At 49.5% G+C, this 15,582-nt stretch overlaps 1 protein-coding gene across 2 annotated transcripts in view; it reads right to left on the bottom strand.

The window, feature by feature from the left end:
- ERBIN (erbb2 interacting protein) overlaps window positions 1–15,582 on the bottom strand; it is a 119,001-nt gene that overhangs the window by 91,982 nt on the left and 11,437 nt on the right. The window contains exon 1 of one of the 2 annotated variants that reach the window (XM_078605526.1): window positions 11,698–11,807. The exons of the other annotated variant lie outside the window; for it this stretch is intronic. The gene's annotated coding sequence lies outside the window, so the exon portion shown is untranslated. Of the gene's footprint in view, window positions 1–11,697; window positions 11,808–15,582 lie in introns of those variants that run through there. 2 annotated transcript variants of the gene reach the window in all.

The raw sequence follows: 15,582 nt of genomic DNA, 5'->3' as shown, positions 1-15,582 counted from the left end.
TTAGCTAATTTTATTAAGTGTTTGTCCTCAAGTGGGAGGAAATCAGAGGTCCCGGAGGAAAAAAACCCCACCACGCAAACGAGATGTCGGTGGTGCCAAAGCACGACCATCGGGCCCACCTCGCAGCCCTGCCGGCATTGACCAGTGAACTCCCTTTTAAAGAATGAATTGGGCTCAAACCTGCTCAGCTTCGCCAAATTCGGTCGTAGGTGCTCACTGACAGCACCTGCACCCCCCCCCCTCCCAACATTCTACAGGGAGAGGTTTTTGTGATTTTAATCTGAAAGGGGGGGGGGAGACTACACAATACAGGAGGACAGACGGAGTACAGCCACAAAGCCAGACACGCACGCAGGCAGGTGAAATGAAGTGGCTATTGTGCGGCGGTGCATGTGTATTTACCAGAAGCGGGCTCTAGTCAAACTTGTTCCTCTGCTTTCAACGCAACACAATGGGGACTCAAGGTTAACGACCAACAACAAAAAATAACCCTGCAAATTATTTGCTCAAGCCACTGCTGACGGAAGGGGCTTCTCTCCTCCTTCCAGGGTTGTAACCAGGGCTTCATTTCAGCCTCGCCTGGGTCCGGGCGGGGCGACACGGTCTGGAATTTAAATGAAATCTTACACTAATCAAATCCTTTTTAGTGCCAGAAAACTCTGCAACGCTTGCGATTTGTACATCTTGCAGCCATTATCGATGAAACATACGCGATGCCAAGAATGCATCGAACCATTAAATTAATCTGGATGATAATTATTACATATTTCGCTTGTTTACCCAGGAAAGCCTCAGCCAGTACTCATGACCTTTTACAGGAAGGTCCTGGCCAAATTATTGTTTGCAGTAGGGGGCGATGATTGATATGTACTGTATATTCCAACCGAGTCACTTGCAGGTGACTTTTTCAAATGTTTAATAAAATTCGGACCATAAAGTCAGCAACAACAATAGGCCACGAAGAATGGAGACAACCGATTAAATCTCTAGAATTCTCCATCAGCCCACTACAACGATTAACCCCGCCACTTGCCGGCTGCTTTCTGCGATCAACCGACGTAGTGCACTTGCAGAGATGTGTTTTTTGTTTCAGCGAACGGGAAGAGAGGACCTGAAAGGGGCGACGAAAAGTGTGTTTCTGCTGTCCACGGTGCTGTGTGGATTTGGGACACGTGTCGGAGTGACTTACCGGGCATGCACGCAAGGTCATCCAAGTTTACACCGCCCGCTGCCCGACGGCTCAGCCTCAAACCAGCCGTGACTGCTTGTAAACAGAACAGACTCGGGGGGGCCCTGCCGGTAAAGCGTAGATGACCGACTGCGCACACACCGTCTATGGCAAATGTGTTTATACTTTTGTTGCTGCGTCTTGGCCATTCGTGGCCCGTCACTCCGTGTTAGGTTTGTGTAAAAAGTAGTTGCTATCCTCGAGACGTATGGAGTCCGGTATTATTCATTATAAAACTTGTTATATTACGATGCCACTTATCTATCCAGGATAGCCTCACCAAAGTCTCATGACTATTTTTCATGAGGTTCCTGCCAAGTTTTTGCCTTGGGGGTTGACGTTGCTCTGTGTAATCCCAATCGGGTAATTTTCAGGTGCTTTTTAAGCATTGCGATGTTTGGGGCCAATAACAGTTACATTTTCGTTTTAGCGAGTGGGAATAAAATCGGAGGAAACCCATGCAGAACAGGGGGAGAAGAACCTAAAAACTCCGCAGAGAAATTTGCACCCGAGTTGGGAATCGAACCCAGGCCCTTTTCACCACTGCGCCACTGTGCCGCCCGGTTAAGGGAGACACTGCCTGACTTGTGATTTGATAATGATGCCCGTTTGTTTTCTTTTCAGAACGCGGGTGAGTAATGACGGTGTAGGCTCTCCGGATGACTCAGTGGGAATGCCAAGGGCCCCGAGTGGTTCTTACTCCGTGTGTGGAACTGTATGACTCTGCAGTATCCAGTCATGCCTGGACCTGACCACTCGCTAGGACATTCCAGGGAGACGCAGGAAAATTAAAGTTGGTGCTGTTAGCAAGCACCTATTAAGGATGTCATCAAGTTCAAGTTTATTTTAAGTGGGTGAGAACTCAAGAGGCAAGAATAGTCTTATATACCAAGAGTGACACCTGGGGCATTATTCTGCCATTAGGGGGCGATGATTGCTATGTATAATCCCAATTAAATCATTAGGTATGACTTGAACTTCTTTCGCACCGTACGTAGCCAAACGTGCTAATCCAAGGCTTGTATGGCACACGAGGGGGTAGGTGGCCAGAACCAAGCTCGACTGCCTTAGTCTCCCTCCTAGCCATGTTTACACACTGTACCACGTACTCATTTGAGGCCGAGTCGACCTAGGGGAGGCCCAAGACTGGCTCAGATTATCATCACCAGTGTTGGCCATGAGCGGAACTCGGGTTGCCGGGTTCACAGCGCAGTAAGCTAACAACTACATGACCACTCCTCAAAGACAAATATCCCCTGTTCAGCCTTAACAGCAAGTCCTGTTAGCTCACACCTATCAAGTCCGGAGTGGCACACGAAGGGGTGATTGGCCAGCACCACACCCGTCGTCGGCCTTTATCTCCCGATCGGCAACGTTAACGCACGCACACGGCAACCTGCAAAAACTCAGGCAACAAGGAGGGAAGGCGAAATTGAAAGTGCCGTGCCGAACTACAGCCGCATTTTCTAACAGGTGACACCGGTCTGCCCCTTCCCGTGCCACCGGCGCAAGACGGCGACACCGCAGATCTCGTCGACTCCGCCGCACTGTACGCAGACTTCCTCGCCGCAATCGATTGCGGCAGAGAAGATTTTTTTGTTTTACTCAACCGGTTCGCGGCCGAGTTTTCTGGGCCCAAACCGTGATACGCTGTTTGCCAAAGATAGGTCTGGAACAGACATAAGTTGCAGAGAGACAAAAAAAACATATAGCCAACACCGTCGCAATCGTAAAGTTGAGTTCAAGGCAGCCCCGGTTGAGTTCACGGGTTTCAACAAATGCTCGTGACTCAGGGGAAAACTGTGCGGTGCAAGGGTCACAAGTGGAGTCAAAGGGGAAACAGAATGTTTTACAGTGACATTCCTCAAGTTCGAGGGGCTGAACGCCCTACATGCCAGTTAACCTTTTCATAAAATCATATGACAAAAAGGACAGTTTTTTTTTGGTTCAACTTCAGTAAATTTCACACATAGGCTTTCGCAACCAATATCATCCATAAGAGTTTTTTTGGGTTAGATCACGTAAATATATAAATGTGTCGTTAAAACCCGCCACCACCCGACACAGCCAGCTTGGCTCTCCAACACACCGGTTAGTGCTGGACTAGTGACGAATTGCCACGTCCTGTTGAAGTGACAAACCTTACTAGCTGGCTGTGTCGGGTGGTGGCGGGTTTTAACGACACATTTATATATTTACGCGATCTAACCCAAAAAAACCTCTATTATGGAACATCAGTCAAGTAGTTTTTTTTGGTGAATAAATGAGAGTAACGAGAAAATGGTGCCAATTTCATCCGATTATTCGTACATATTCACGGACAACAGCAAGTGGCAGTAACATCATCCAATTATCCCCATCTCTTTGGAATTCCATTGGAAGACATGCAGGCTGAGGAGGAGCACGTGGATTTTGAGATCATACGCAGCTCAAGCAAATCGTATTGACCGTGAGCGTACGCGGACTTGGGCAGGACACGTCGCTACAAGGCCTGATTCGTGGCCGGCGGTCGAGACTGAGGGAACGCGCCCCGAGAGGACGTCCGCCATCCAGCAGTGGATTGACCACCCCTGCTGATGAACCGCGTGGATAACTAGAAGCACGGATAAAGACATCCACGACCAGCGCTCGCAAACATAACGAGGGGTAAGCGGGACGTCACGGAACTGATGCCGCAGCGGGGCTAAAGCTCGACTTCACGGAACCAGTCGCGCTGCATTTTTAAATGGCATAACGAGCGCGATGGTTCGCCGACAAGGAAACAGGTTTTTTTTCCCGAATACGTTCGGAAGAAATGCTTTCCGATCGAAGTGGTCTACGGAGAGGATTTAAAACAAGGACCTTATGCTGTGAGGACAGCATTTTGTTGCTCAAATGAGCTTGGTGCAGAGCTCATCTCAATTGGCAAAGTGGCGGGAGGTTCCAGAATTCTTTGCTGCACTTTCCATCTACCGCCCACCTCGCATCCCAAGCCTACGGGACCATCTGGCATTCCCAGGGCAGTCTCCTGCACGTTTGAGTAACAACCAGGTTTTTTTTAGACGATCGCTATAATGAATTAAACATCGCATCACGTTGCCGGAAAACGGGCTGGGGAAAAAACGGAGAAAGGAAATAACATTTAATCCATTGGCCCCGGCCTATGATTGTGTTCCAGACCGGCATTTCCCAGTGGCATTTCATTCAGAAAATTTACTTTGCATCGGTTTGCACTTCTATGAGACTCTTTAAAATCAAGCAATGAGCGGCCTGTGCTGGTCTATTTCGCGTGAGACGTTGTGAAACGGGCAACGTAACAATTCACCTCCCCCCAGGAGGATCCAACTCATTGATTTACGGGTCACAATTCGATTCGTAACCTCGTAAATGATTTGCGTCTCGTTCGTTCTGTCCAATTTGTCGTGTCCGTCTTACATAACGGTCGTGGGTGCACCCGTGGCAGCGTTAGTTTCACCCACTGAACCCGGGAACAACCCCGGGTTCGACTCTTGTCCACGGCTAACATCAGTGGCGAGTGAAAATCTGAACCGGTGGCTGGGCCACCTTCCTTCACGAGCCCCACTCACATCGTGAGTGGCCTCACCCGGTCAGACGTTGGGGCCCCGCCTACTCCTCCATAAACCACGCCCTGCCCACGCGATGTGGGTGGGGTAAGCGCACCCCACCCACCATTTCAGGTAGCCCCACCGTTTGCCCAGTATCAGGAGTCAAACGTAGAACCAGAAGAGTTTTAAACCTGGGCAAATTCCTGCTTAGACTTTCTGAAAGGGGAAAATGTGCCAGCCAAAGCCGGACGTTTGGGTTGCTTCACCGCTCCCCTTTCACCAACCAGCACTCGCGAGCGCGGTGAAGCAGTGCAGGATACAGGGCCGTAAATTGATAATTTTGTCCGTACACTTTTTGGAAAACTGCCACCGGAGAGTTGTGGACCCTCTCTGCTCTAATTGCCGTCTCGTATTTGAAACGCGTGGATCGCTTTGCACGAGCCCAATCATTAATTCATCACCAAGTAAACTCGCGAAATGCCCCCGTGCACGCGGCCCGATACGACGTACGGAATGAGGAACAAGGATTCGGACCGGCCAGAATGGCGCGCAAGCCGACAAGCGCGCAAAGAAACAGAGCCGACGTATTGGCCATCAAATAACCAAAAAAGCTGAGCCTCGACAGGACAAGCCATCTCTCCCGACACGCGCGTGGGGAGGGGGGGGGCTTGTCGCATTTTGCGAGACCCTGAGAGATGCGTGCCAGTGTGGAGGGGGAAGGCCTCGTCTAGCAGTGTTTATGGACCACAGCTGATGGTGACGACGCTCAAGGGGAGGGCTGCCGACGTTGTGTCATGAGTAGAGGTCTCCAGCGACAACCTCACAACTCACCACAGCTGCCTACCCCTCCCTACCACTGCCGCCCCCCCCCCTCCAAACACTCTTCCACGACACTCATTACCCAGGAGTCACCTGATCTGCACGTGTGGGATTAATCTTTAACGTCTCCGAGTCGAGCTCACCAGCTGCTCACTCATCTCGCCCTCGTCCAAGGAGCCCGCAGCAACACACGTAACAAGTACAGCCCTCGAGTCAATACTCTGCTGGATGAAGGCCTCTCCCCCCCAACCCCATGCCATGTGGGTCATGGGGAAGAGAAAAAATTCTGGGTGGTGATTTCGTGTTAACCGGTAACTTCTCTTTGATTCATGTATCACACCCTCCTGCATGGCTTTGACACACGTCAAAGACGCTGGTGGAAACATCAACGGCAACCAACTCTAAATGACAGACCAAAAAATAAATTATACTCTTTGGTTTTATCGGTAAAGTCACGTAGGTAAAAAATTAAAATAGAATAACTCACGACGTTTCGGAAGCAGCACAAGCCTCTCTCATCAGGTGTAACTGCTCCAGTAAAATTGCTACAGCAATTGCTACAGCAATTGTAAAATTGCTACAGCAATTGCTACAGCAATTTCTACAGCAATTTTACTGGAGCAGTTACACCTGATGACGGAGGCTTGTGTTGCTTCCGAAACGTCGTGAGTTATTTTGTATAAATTTTTTACCTACGTGACTTTACCGAAAAAACCAAAGAGTATGAATCCTTGCAGTCACGAAAACTTCAAATCTACAAAAAGTAAACTGCTCTCGTCTCCACTCCTTCACCGGAGGAGGAATAGCACAACTACATAAACGAACTCAGGTAGTCCTCTCTTCGTGGCCAGCAGACCTTGGGCATTGGCATTTAGCTGCTGAACTTATTGCTGCCATCCTATGCAAGCATGGAACTTCTCTTTTGGGGAAAAGCAAGCCTGGAATCACATACCGAGAAGCAAGAAGAACAGCAAATGGCTCGGAGAGCAAACTCGAGATGGAGACGTCTCAAACCGAACCGTTAAGAAAATCAAGTGGGTTTGGGCAGGATGCGATCACTCGGATGAACTGGCAGCCCAACGGAGGTAAAAACACGGCCAGGATAGGGTGTCACCGCCGCAGAGATGGAGCGACGAAGAAAGGTCACGTGCAGGCGCTCAATGGGATTGACGCATCGGATGGGCGACAGCTTGGATAATGAGCATTCATCCAGCAGCGACTGCTGACGACAACGATGATGATGATGGTTACTTCTCAAATTTCATTCCAAGCTGGGGGGTTGTTGTTTTTTTACGTCAACTGGTTGTTTGGCACCAAATAAAAATCGGTTATTGTCACGCACCAGCTTTGTTTGGTACGCAGGGAGTGGTGGTGGTGTTGTGGACTCGGCTCGCCCAATCGGAACGGGGAATCCAACACACACGGAGCAATTAAAGGCCGTTGCGCGAGTCACACGATCGGGCTTACGGTCCCGCAAGTTAACATTTATCTGACTTAGTGTGTTAAGCGTTCGGGCAGCGCGGGGGGGGGGGTAAGAACGCAACATGGTTCGCAATCGGAATGGTACACTTTCAAATCCTGGTAAGGGAGGGGGGTCACATAATTCCTTCAGGGTCACGAACATTACTCTACTGTACTGTCGCTTTGCATTTACTGTTTTTTTACTATTTAAACTATACACTTTTTATTTTACCAGGTAAGGCCCAATGAGCTATAATAGCTCTTTTTCAGAAGTGACCTGGCTATCACAAATAATAGCGCAACGAAGTGGCATATCGGGTGGAAATGTATAGCAGCCAAATACTCGATACACATGTTGATTGGAAATGTGGAGATAAAAACTGGAGGACCCGCAGAAAAATCCACGCGATCACGGGGATCACATGCAAACTCCAAATATATAGGCGTCAGGGTTGGGATCGAACCCACGACCTCTTGTATACAAGGCAAGGTTAGTTAACATCTCGCCACCGTGGCGAGATATTAACTACCTTTCCTGAATTAAATAGTGGTTGTCCAATAGATAAAGACTTCCCCCTGCTAGAGGAATGTGGAATTTGCACAACTGGCTAAGGGCCGTAAATGGGATCAGAGTTTCCGCCCCGCGTCCAAGTGCGCATAAAACCAATCGGTGCGATGTTCTCTTGACGAGCCCCAAAACCACAATTAACAAAATGTGCGAACAAAACGAGGCCGTGTTTACGCCACTGCGTGGGTGTTCCCGCGGCCCTGCCGTGTGGCCGTCGGATGCCGCTGTTCGGCAACGGAGTCTGACGCTTCGCACCACGGGCCGATGATGGGGTCTTCCTTCAGTTCCTCAAGAAGCCGAGGCTGAAGAAAACTTCCCAGCAGTCACGTGAAATGAAACGTCGGGCATCGTGCCGTACAACACCCGAGAACACGACGGATATCGACGACTGCTGCTACTGCGAAGGATGGTGCAATGTTGCGGTATTTTTTTTTTTACCCCTCTGAGCAATGTAGGAAACATTCAACGCGTTATCAAAAATTCCGCAGCCGACCCAGCATTGGGCCGATACGTGATTTTCGGCCGCACTGAAGATGCCCCCCCCCACCACTTCCCTGCCCGACTATGCCATGTGATAAGTCACATGGCTGCCATCACCAGCTAAACCCCTTCCCGCCCCCTCCTACTGCCCCGACCTACATTTCACCACAGACGAGTGCTGGAGAGAAGTCGCATTACTCACCGCACGGTGCCTTGGTGCAGAAACTTTTGACACTCAAAACCCCCGGCAGCTGCTTTTGAAAGAGAGGGAAATATGAAATATTTATTAAGTGCTCCCACTGTGGGCATTTGAGATACCCTCAGCATGACGGGCAATTTTCTTGGACCCGCCATGAAAGCCGCCTCATATTTATAAACCACAACAGCGACACACATCCGAACGTGTGTTCTTCCATCGGGGGGGCTCTCTATGCCGCAAACTGTGGACCCATATCCTATCTACACAACTACCCTACAAGACCATTCAACCAAGTGGAGGAGCTACACACAGCCCCCACAAACTCCATAAATTGGCTCAATGAACAGGACGTAAATATACTAATAGGGTTTTTCCCCTTTTTTCTGGAAACAAAACTGACACCTTTTGCAAGGAATCATGCTTACATTAACCACAATACTTGCAGTCAAATGCAAACAAAAAACAATACACTGATAATTTATGCATTGTCTTTGAAACTGATTGGTCCACACCACAGACAGCTTTCTTTGGAGCCTAGTCTCATATGGTGTTCGACCAGATGACGTCAAAAGGTCCCATGATGATAAAGGACGTAAATATCTCAAGTGCTTTTTGACTCTTTACATGAAGCCAATGATTTGTCATGGATCACGTTTGCATTGAACACAGTGTGGATGAGACACACACTCGGACTGGTAGACCTCAGCATGGGGGCAGGAATTAACAAGTCAAGTTCAAGGGGAAAAGTGTCGATAGCAGAGTGATTAGGGAGGCGACTGACCGACGATTCGAAGCAGAGTTGGAACCTGGGTCACGACTGGCATGGGACAGCACCTGGAAATACCAGGTACAGTATTTGAAAGTTTTGGGCAGAAAGGTGGTCCAGAGACGGAAAGACAGCAAAGGATTCTTGAATCTCACCACGTGGAGCAAGTTGTTATAAAATCGATGAATTGATGTGTCGTTACACACCCCTACAGCAGACGAGACTGGCAGCAAGCATTCCAGACACAAAGGGCGATTGGGAAATATCACGACGATTTCAGCTTCAATTCCCATTTGGCAATTTTCTCCTAACCACCACTCTCTCAACCCCCACCGTACCCGCCTGCCTCCATATCGCAGTTATGAACAGCTGCCAGAAATTAAATGTTTTCCCGTGCACGACCGGGAATGGAATGCGACGGGGGTTCGTAACGTACTCGGCACGGTGAATGTACCTGGTGTACGTGCGAGTGAGCGAGCGCACCCGCGGATCGGTTAATGAATGCGAGGCGTTAATCAACGCCTGCCCCCAGCGGCTTTGTGTCGCTCCCGTTAAAGAACACGCCACAAGCGTGAAAACACAAAAGCTAATGGAATCAATTATGGATGCGCGACAAAAGTTCGCAACCACAATGTCCCACTCGGGCATGGCGAAGCCAGACCGGAGGGAGGTGATACAGACACGCGGGCAAATTAGCGGCGAGAGAGGGGATTATACCGCGCTCAATTTTTGTCACGACGCTACATTCATGACTAATAGAAGGGCTTAACACACTGCTGCCATCTCCGAGACGATTCAATTGCCCGCATCAATCCATTGCTTGATGGAGGCCTCTATCCAAGGTCTACGGGTCTCTTTCCATTCAGCTCCCGCACAGTGCAGGCCAGCTCCCCGAATTGAGCTCTTGCCTAGTTCTAAAAAAAGTTAATCAACTGTGTGAACATTTAATGATTACAATCAGGAAATTGTGATTTATTGTTTAAGCAATGACAATCGAGTTTATTTAACAGATCAACTGGGGTGTAACAGAAGTGCAGTGGTTTGTGTGCTGCGCGATGAACCCCGCGACCCGAGTTTTATTCCTAGCCATGGATAACATCGGTGGCACACGGTACTTGAACCAATCCTGGGTCCCAATGGTTGATGAAGGCCTCCGTCACACCCCGCCCCCCGGCCCAAGCCGTCGCCATCTCTCGCCGCCCTACAACGTGACGATCCGCCCAGCGCCGACAAATGAGCCGATTTGCTGCTTTATCATTGTCAATGCTGTTCGTCCGTACTTTCGTGGATGGCGAGGCTAGACACTGGAGCATTTAAGCAAGTGTAAGTCGGGCGGGTTGGTGCAACGTGATCCACCAGCATGAAATAGGAGACTACAACAGGACAACGTAGGTCCTTTTTGACAATGCCGGACCACGCCGGTGAGTTATGGGAAAAGAGACGGGAAGAGGAACACGTGGAGTGGGCCTTGGGGGCATGGCACGTTGCTACAGAAGGGGTGGCGGGGGGGGGTGATGGCCGATGGTCGAGGGTAACGATGGAGTGGCAGGCAACGCGCGGGAAGACGCCCGGCAGGACATTCACCGTGGCGACACTGCGCAATGAAGTGGAACAAATGCCAAGAGGAGCACAAAAAGGAAGGAACACAGATGATAGCAGTCGGAACTCCTCCTCGCCCGTGACCACGAGACGATTCACGCAAAGCGCCCTGTAATCCGTAAAAAATGGAATCCCCGTCCTCCTGTCCAAGTTTTTCAACGTTAAACCCCACGGGGTCGTCATGTTTCATAATCGGTCGCGTAAAAAAAAAAACTTACAACATCCGACAAACCGTGTGTGTCCACCCCCCACACCCCCTATCCTACCCCGACAAAACCGTCCGGCAGCCTCGCGGAGACCGACTAAACCAGCCAAAACCCCAGGACCCTTGGCTGCATCGGAATCCCAGCTATGCTCAACTGTGGTTTTGGTTGAGCAGAGTCCACGAGGCATGCAGGGGAGAGCCAGGTCCAGTGTGAAAGTCCCCTACACCACCCCCCCTCCCACGGGCCCGTTCCCACGACAACAACGCAGAGGCCGCCGCATTCCTAAATTGAGAGAAAGAGAGGAGAGACGGGACCGCACCGCCACCTTCGCTCCTTCCCGAGACAACCGCCGGCGCGAGACGGGTGGGGGGGTAGAGCCGAGCCGAGCGCCGCCCGTAGCCGCGGAGGTTCGAGTGGCACAGGCGCGCCATTGTCTCCATCTCACACAATACGAATACGCGTGTGCCCGTGTGCCCGTGTGCGCGTGTGCGCGTGCGTGCGTGCTAGCGGGAGGAGAGCCGTAGTGGCGCGGTTGGAGCAAAGTGACGCGAAGCGAGCACGCGCGGTGCCCGGCGAGGAATTGTCGAGGCCAGCGCCACTTGCGCCACACATTGCCCCAACAGTCTAGAAAAGGTTATTCGGTGGCGGTTTTGAACACTGCGCTTACCGAAACCTGTGCGCACCCCGCAACAACCTGTCACGCGAGTGGCGCTCATCCATGCGGTCACAACCAACGATCGAGGCGGCGCAACAACCCTGCTTGGGCTTGAACCGGGAGTCCTTTTTGAGTCGGGGAAGCAAAACCACGCGGCGGTTCTCTCCTCACCTCCGGCAGCCGAGGATGCGCAGCCAAGATGGAGCTGCTGCTGCTGCTGCGGACAAGGCACGACTTGCATCAGACGGAGGGCAGACGCTGCTTTCAACGAAACCGGTCGAACCAGAAAAATCTGTTTTAATAACTGTTCGGTGACAGGAGACGAGGGAAGGGTTTGAAGCAGAAGACGCATTGTCCCATTCGGTGACTGTTTTATTATTCCCTAGCTGCTCTCCGAGGAATCACCTGGTGACCGACCTGTCACTATCAATGAAGTGGCTCGTGTGTATGGCGCTGGGCCAGTAACCGCATTGTCCAATATTAACGGCCGGGAGAGGGGAGGGGGCTATCGGTGTTAGTGCAAAGCAATGAAAAGCCACTGACGTAATGTGTATTTATACAATGCTATACAGTCTCATGTCACTGCAGACAGCGTGGAGACGTGGCGCAGTTGTCGGTGAACCGCACTATCCACAAAGTCACCGGCCAAAGTTGTATTCTCGGCCAAAGGCTGACATCACTGACCAGTGAATTCTAAAATACAGCAAAGGATTGACAAGAGGCTATAATAGAAAAAAACACAATTGTGGCTGGAGGAATCAATGTTTCTTTTTATGGTCGTGTGTACGTTGCAATTAGTTTGTGTGGTCCGGTTCGGCCACTGAAAGGCACACAATGCACCACAGCGCAAAAACAAACAAAAAAACCTCATCGATTCTTAAAAACCAAATCTCACTGCCCAAAATTCACGTTGAACTTCTGTCGCACCGTACGTAGCCAACGGTGCTAATCGGAGGTGCGCGGGGAAGGGCAACAAATTTAAACGCAAACTATCGTGAAGATTCATGCAATTACGAAAAAAGGAAGGCAGGAGAGAGGGGCGCTGGCGAATCATTACATGTCGAGTAGTCAGATTAGCATCGATGCGCATTTAAGGTAAAAAGACACCTCGGACCTCAACTAGACGGGGGAAGTAACGTGGGGATCAAGTTCCGTGACCCTCACGGTGATTGCTAATTCTAAAGAAATCAACTAAGTACCAGCGGACGACGGCACGGACGTAGAGAAGACATCACGGACCACCACAGCACCGCTGTACATGTTGGCCGATACATTTTCTGAGAAGAGACCTCATCCCAACGTAGGGGTAAAACGGGGCCTTTAACAGACATTGGCACTGGGCGAACTGGGTCACAGGAACGCCTTGCTGCACGGCATTCCGTCCGATTCTCATAGGGTGGCACAACAAAGCCACCGCAATGTGGGATGATGAGCGAGCTCGTCGTTGATAAGGGGTAGGAAATCTCCTTTCCTTGGGCCAAATAGGACACTCAACAACCTTCAAGCGGGCCCACACATTAAACACACACGACAAATGATCCAATAATGCTAAAAATTTGGGTTCGCCTGCACCGCAGTAATGCCTGGGCCTGCTTTCTTTCATCTCACTAATGCGTTGTTGGTGTCGGCTCCAATTTCAAAGGTAAGACACGGGGCTACGATGCTTGCAGTCAAGGAGAAATATAATTGCGGCCCGTTTTTAAGTGGTTGGCCTCATGTGATCACAAGACCGTGTGAAACGAAGTCGTGGGTCATACGAGGCCTCTTGGCCTTAGGTTCCGAAACAGTTTTTAAATGAATGATGACCCAACTCTACAAATTTTCCAAACTCTGCAAATTTGCACAAACCTGAATGTGTGCAAATATGCAATAACAATGCCTTGGCTGCTTTTCTCTCTCTCGCTCTCTTTCAGTTTGACAGAAATTAAATTTTAGCTCTGGATTTTTCACATTGTCCACAGAATCCCACACAAACGTCAAGGGACAATTTACATGTTGTCTTTCAAAGACATGAGAGATTAAAGCTGCGATTGGACTTCTCTACCAAGACCAATAAAAAATAGACTGACCCAGTGCGGCGCAGTAGCGTGGCTCACATCACTTGTAACTGACGTTAGCCATTGAACAGTACGCTAACCACAGCAGTGCAAACTACTGCAGCACCGCTCGTCATTGTCATACAGATGAAGACAAAAGACAAAGAACACCAGTATAACCTTCATAACAGATTGTGAGGACAAGTGCTGTTAGCGACAATCTACGAAGGCTGGCACGACACAGGAGCCCGCCAGTGGAGACATCACCCCGCCGGGACCTGTTCAGATATCACTCATCACCGATTTTAGACGTGGCCACGAAGCAAACTCAGGGTCGTCGGATTTATAACCCTGCGCACAAACCTGTGCATTACCGCTCCACTCCACCTCCCAGATAAAAGGAATCACAAATAATAGGCTCGCAGATAAAGAGCTTCATTTGTACAGAGACGCTCTGATGGTCTGCTAAACTTTTTTAACGAGAGGCCGAGCAGCACACTTCGCTGCAGATGACAAACACACGCACAGCCGCACAGCCTGCAGGCAATGGCCTTGACCTTGGCCAAGTCCTAACCAAGCATGGCAGAAAATAAGTGCTGCCAGGTTTGAGATAGATTTGCCAGTCACCCACACTCACCTTAGATAAACAGCCCTGGGTTTTGTTATCACCCTCAATTTTACCATTTACTTGCCGGCACAGCACATTTTGTTTATCAGTCTCAATGGTCTCGCCCGATTCTGCCAGGTCCCCAAAGATTACATCGCCGCTGATAATGTGATATGCATGTTCTGCACCGTAGTGGACATGCCATTTGTTTAGCGTCAATCCACACAAGCTGGTCAATGCGGCTTTCAAAAGCATGTACAGTGAATCCTGGCGGTAGTGGGTGATCATAAACCGCATCAGCACTTCCCACGGGCGATGGGAATAACTGAAGCACAAGTGGCGATTACAAGACAACACGCACTCTTAGTGTGGCAAACTTCACACAAAGGACAACATCGTCAACAGTCGCCCCCCTTATATTCACAACCCGGTGTGGAATGGCAAAAGGTAATTTCCGCGTCCGATGATGTTCTTGACTGCCAATAAAAACTTGATCTAGCAGAATCAGAATCTTTATTTATCCTGGAGGAATTCGCCGAGCTAGGAAACTGTTTTTCACATTTGTCCAACAGGGGTGGGTCAACGAGTCCATGTTGGTATTTATATTCGACAGAAGTGAATCATCATCATCAGCCACAGGAGCACATGATCAATCCACCACTGGATTTGGATCTGACCAAGCCGTTGCCACATCTGGCAGTCCTGAAATGTAACAATCCATCTAGCACAGGGGTCGGGCAAACCAAAATAACAAGAAGAGCCATTTTTTTTCTAATTCGGTGAGAAATTCAATATTTCAAGACACGCAATTCACGTGAATACTAGACGGTGGGTCCTTAATAAATAACGTCTAGCACCTGTGTTTGAGCTGCTGGAGGTGTTCTCTCTTCTAGCTACCACTCCATAATTCGTCTTCACCACCCGGCTATCATCGCTTCTGGTGACGTGTCCCACCCAAGCCCATGGGTATTAAATCAATACGATATGCCTAACTTACATTGATCATGACATTCAATAATTCAGGTTATTTTATTTAACACCGTATGTAGCGATGATCGTGACTGACTTAAGTATACAGTATGCTTATTATCAGATTTAAAAATATATATATTTAAATTTGGGCACAATGTTTTTGTATCCAGAAGTCGTGAAGTTTTACTCAGAGGGCAGGGAGATAGTCTGAAGTTCTACACTGCTTTAAGTCTTGTGCTAAGAACAAACCCACGTACAATCTCCATCAACTGTGAACCAAGTAATTTGCGTCTCACAGAATGAGAAATTACCACCCGGGTTCATGGACACATTTACCGACTCCAACACAGCCTATAAGAGGCTCCTGGGCCAAGTGCTGTTATACCTATTAAAAATTGATAGGCGCTTAATACACATACACGTAACCACACACACACACAC

The sequence above is a fragment of the Lampetra planeri genome, chromosome 24 (genome assembly GCF_965212315.1).
Source record: "Lampetra planeri chromosome 24, kcLamPlan1.2.h2, whole genome shotgun sequence".
NCBI lineage: Eukaryota > Metazoa > Chordata > Hyperoartia > Petromyzontiformes > Petromyzontidae > Lampetra > Lampetra planeri.
This window is presented reverse-complemented; position numbering and strand designations above follow the sequence as displayed.